This window comes from Nerophis lumbriciformis, linkage group LG21 (assembly GCF_033978685.3).
Source record: "Nerophis lumbriciformis linkage group LG21, RoL_Nlum_v2.1, whole genome shotgun sequence".
Lineage (NCBI taxonomy): Eukaryota > Metazoa > Chordata > Actinopteri > Syngnathiformes > Syngnathidae > Nerophis > Nerophis lumbriciformis.
In genome coordinates this window covers 41,622,501-41,627,500 of record NC_084568.2, presented here as the reverse complement: position 1 = coordinate 41,627,500, position 5,000 = coordinate 41,622,501, and the positions used below count along the sequence as shown (strand labels likewise).

Here is a 5,000-nt window from a genome sequence, read left to right as displayed (position 1 = left end):
GTGTGACTTGTTGAAGGGTGGACTAGCAAAGTAAGATTATCATTGTACGGCAAACTGTCTGTTTAACTGTGCATATGACAATAAACAATCTTGAATCTTGAATCTATATATATATATATATATATATATATATATATATATATATATATATAACATTGGAATAACGTCAAACTACTGACCAAATCTGACAATAAATTAACTGTGATTCAAATATATTATCAACATTGGAATAACGTTGAACTACTGACCAATTCTGACAATAAATCAACAGTGATTCAACTAGGTTATGATCATTATTGAAATAACATTGAGTTACTGACCAATTCTGACAATAAATCAACCGTGATTCAACTATATTATCAACGTTGAATTTCCAATCTATTCTGACAATGACACATTTTAATTCAACTATATAAATGCACTGCATTACACAGTGAAACAATGTTAATATTAAAAGCACAATCCAAACAGTTCAACCTTCCTTAAATGCCTCGTTATAAAAAGTATTATTTCCTCACTCTAGCAATGGCACAGTTCAACAAGGAGCACGCCAAAACAGTCTCTTTGTCAGTCAATCGTGGACCTGTAATTAAACTTTGAATCAACATTGATTTTTCAACCTCAACCAAAAATAACCCATCCATCCATCCATCTTCTTCCGCTTATCCGAGGTCGTGTCGCGGGGGCAGCAGCTTAAGCAGGGAAGCCCAGACTTCCCTCTCCCCAGCCACTTCGTCCAGCTCCTCCCGGGGGACCCCGAGGCGTTCCCAGGCCAGCCGGGAGAGATAGTCTTCCCAGCGTGTCCTGGGTCTTCCCCGTGGCCTCCTACCGGTCGGACGTGCCCGAAACACCTTCCTAGGGAGGCGTTCGGGTGGCATCCTGACCAGATGCCCGAACCACCTCATCTGGCTCCTCTCCATGTGGAGGAGCAGCGGCTTTACTTTGAGCTCCCCCCGGATGGCAGAGCTTCTCACCCTATCTCTAAGGGAGAGACCCACCACTCGGCGGAGGAAACTCATTTCGGCCGCTTGTACCCGTGATCTTGTCCTTTCGGTCATGACCCAAAGCTCATGACCATAGGTGAGGATGGGAACGTAGATCGACCGGTAAATCGAGAGCTTTGCCTTCCGGCTCAGCTCCTTCTTCACCACAACGGATCGATACAGCGTCCGCATTACTGAAGACGCCGCACCGATCCGCCTGTCGATCTCACGATCCACTCTTCCCTCACTCGTGAACAAGACTCCGAGGTACTTGAACTCCTCCACTTGGGGCAAGATCTCCTCCCCAACCCGGAGATGGCACTCCACCCTTTTCCGGGAGAGAACCATGGACTCGGACTTGGAGGTGCTGATTCCCATCCCAGTCGCTTCACACTCGGCTGCGAACCGATCCAGTGAGAGCTGAAGATCTTGGCCGGAGGAAGCCATCAGGACCACATCATCTGCAAATAGCAGAGACCTAATCCTGCAGCCACCAAACCAGATCCCCTCAACGCCTTGACTGCGCCTAGAAATTCTGTCCATAAAGGTTATGAACAGAATGGGTGACAAAGGGCAGCCTTGGCGGAGTCCAACCCTCACTGGAAACGTGTCCGACTTACTGCCGGCAATGCGGACCAAGCTCTGGCACTGATCATACAGGGAGCGAACTGCCACAATAAGACAGTCCGTTACCCCATACTCTCTGAGCACTCCCCACAGGACTTCCCGGGGTACACGGTCGAATGCCTTCTCCAAGTCCACAAAGCACATGTAGACTGGTTGGGCAAACTCCCATGCACCCTCAAGGACCCTGCCGAGAGTATAGAGCTGGTCCACAGTTCCACGACCAGGACGAAAACCACACTGTTCCTCCTGAATCCGAGGTTCGACTATCCGGCGTAGCCTCCTCTCCAGTACACCTGAATAGACCTTACCGGGAAGGCTGAGGAGTGTGATCCCACGATAGTTGGAACACACCCTCCGGTTCCCCTTCTTAAAGAGAGGAACCACCACCCCGGTCTGCCAATTCAGAGGTACCGCCCCCGATGTCCACACGATGTTGCAGAGTCTTGTCAACCAAGACAGCCCCACAACATCCAGAGCCTTAAGGAACTCCGGGCGGATCTCATCCACCCCCGGGGCCTTGCCACCGAGGAGCTTTTTAACTACCTCGGCAACCTCAGCCCCAGAAATAGGAGAGCCCACCACAGATTCCCCAGGCCCTGCTTCCTTATAGGAAGACGTGCTGGTAGGATTGAGGAGGTCTTCGAAGTATTCCCTCCACCGATCCACAACATCCGCAGTCGAGGTCAGCAGAGCACCATCCCCACCATACACGGTGTTGACACTGCACTGCTTCCCCTTCCTGAGGCGGCGGATGGTGCCGAAAATAACCAACCTGACCAAAATCCAACATTGAATCAATGTATTTGGCTTTTAACCTGCAACTCCATCACTAACACAGCTTGCTTTGATTAAAAGAACATCTTAACAATAATACATCCACTTTTCACAATGACTAATGGAACTTGGCTGAGTTTCTGAATCTCATGTCTCCTGAAAGCAGAACGCCGGGATTTATTTGCTTGCTGATTGCCGCGTGTGTTTGTCAAAGTGCTCGTGTTTACCAGGGGAATTGACATCAACACGCCTCAGGTCGGAAACAGAAACGTCTGCTTCAATGGCGCTGGTTTGAGGTCAGCAATAAAAGGATGCATGTTCATGACTGGGGGGACTAGGGCTTTGTTGTCGGGGTCTTGAGGCTGCACAGAGAGGAACAGAAGACGCTCTGGTGCATGGTGACTTGTAATAATAATGATGATAATAAGTGGCCTGCAGGGGTCTGTGTGCATTCCCCTGTCATTTTGTCAACATGGACCTGCTGAATATCCTGGCTCTGATCGACTAAGATCCAAATAATAAGTACCGAATAGTGTGTACGAAGTAGGGTTCTACGGTATACCGACACTGGTATAGTACCGCGATACTCATGAATCATATTCGGTACTACACCGCCTCTAAAAAGTACCGGGTCCCCCCTCAACCCCTTTTTCGTCATGTCGGGACATTGCTGGTTTTTGCCAGCAGAGGAGCATGTTCGGCAGCGCACACACACAGAGTACTTACAAGCAGACACAGTGTGTAGACAGAAAAGGGAGAACGGACGCATTTTGGTGTAGAAAGTAAAGATAAAGGTGAAGTTATAACACTGAAACACCCTCAGGTGTTTTAGCTACTTCTAAATCACTAATCCTCGTCTCCAATAAAGTGAGTTTCTGACACGTAGCATTATCACTGGAGGACGAGGAATAGCTAAACATGCTTCACTACACACCGTAGGAGGATACAATAGCTCACCGGCGTCACAATGTAAACAAACGCCATGGGTGGATCTACACCTGACATCCACTGTAATGATACCAAGTACAGGAGTGTATCTAGTCGATACTACTATGATTAGGTCAATATTTTTTAGCATCACAAAATCTTTTTTCCTTTTTTTAAAATTCATATTATGTTTATAAAGTCAGTAAATATGTCCCTGGACACATGAGGACTTTGAATATGACCAATGTATGATCCTGTAACTACTTGGTATCGGATCGATACCTAAATGTGTGGTATAGAGATGCGCGGATAGGCAATTATTTCATCCGCAACCGCATCAGAAAGTCGTCAACCATCCGCCATCCACCCGATCTAACATTTAATCAAAGCCGCACCCGCCCGCACCCGCCCGTTGTTATATATCTAATATAGACGATGCAAGGCATTAGTGAGGTTATAAAGCTTTTGCCTGTTAAAGAAAGGAGACTGATCCAATGCAGTACAGACATTCAATGCGTGCCACGCTGTCACGGCCCAGACGCACACCAGTGCGCAATCATATGGGAGCCGCGCTGAGCGCATCTCCAAGCGCGTAGAGGTGCGATGTCCCTCGCACACGCGGCGGCTCCACCAGGGCTCGCGCCCGAGGCTTCAGCACGCATCGCGGCGGCCATCCTACTCGTCGCGGCCTAGCCCTCGCGGCTCTCGCTGCCGGCGACGGCCGGGTATGGGCCCGACGCTCCGGCTCTATCTTTTTCAGGGCTAGTTGATTCGGCAGGTGGGTTGTTACACACTCCTTAGCGGGTTCCGACTTCCATGGCCACCGTCCTGCTGTCTATATCAACCAGGGTGAGCCCCACCCCTTTCGTGAGCACACTGCACGCGGAGTGACCCCTGTTACGCGCCCCCGGCAACAGGGGTGGCGGGCAGGTAAGCTGCGCGGGCGGAGCGCGCGGAGTGACCCCTGTTACGAGCCCCCGGCCACGGGGGTGGCGGGCAGGTAAGCTGCTTACCTGCTGCGCGTGACGCCGGCCGCGGCGAAGGCGGACGAGGCGGCGTGTCGGTGCGGTGGGCGCGGTGGTGACCCTGGACGTGCGTCGGGCCCTTCTCGCGGATCGCCTCAGCTACGGCTCCCGGTGGGGCCCTCTCGGGGGAAGGGGCCTCGGTCCCGGACCCAGGCGAGGCGTCCCTTCTCCGCTCCGTAAAAGTGTCCATCTCTTTTTTTTTTTTCTTCTGTTGTGGCATATGCTGCAGGTGCCTGCTCGTTTTTCGTATGTGGGTAACAACATTTAACTATGTATATATATTTACCAATTGGTTTAACTGCCACCCGCCTGAATCTATTTAAAATCTAATTTTTTTTTATTTCAACCACCCGACCCGACCCGCGGATAAAATCTTTTTTTTTTTTTTTCAACCGCCCGATCCGCGGATAATCCGCGGACTCCGCGGTTGTGTCTGCAAACCACGCATCTCTAGTGTGGTATCATCCAAAACTAATGTCAAGTATCAAAGAAGAGAAGAATTAGTGATTATTACATTTTAACAGAAGTGTAGATAGAACATGTTAAAAGAGAAAATAAGCAGATATTAACAGTAAATGAACAAGTGGATTAATAATCCATTTTTACAGTTTGTCCCTCATAATGTGTACAAAATAATAGGTGTATAAATGACACAATATGTTAC

General features: G+C 49.3%; 1 protein-coding gene across 1 annotated transcript in view; it reads right to left on the bottom strand.

Moving 5' to 3' along the window:
- The window catches only part of thsd7aa (thrombospondin, type I, domain containing 7Aa), a 237,267-nt gene that overhangs the window by 132,420 nt on the left and 99,847 nt on the right, over nucleotides 1-5,000 (bottom strand). The gene's annotated exons all lie outside the window — the stretch shown is intronic.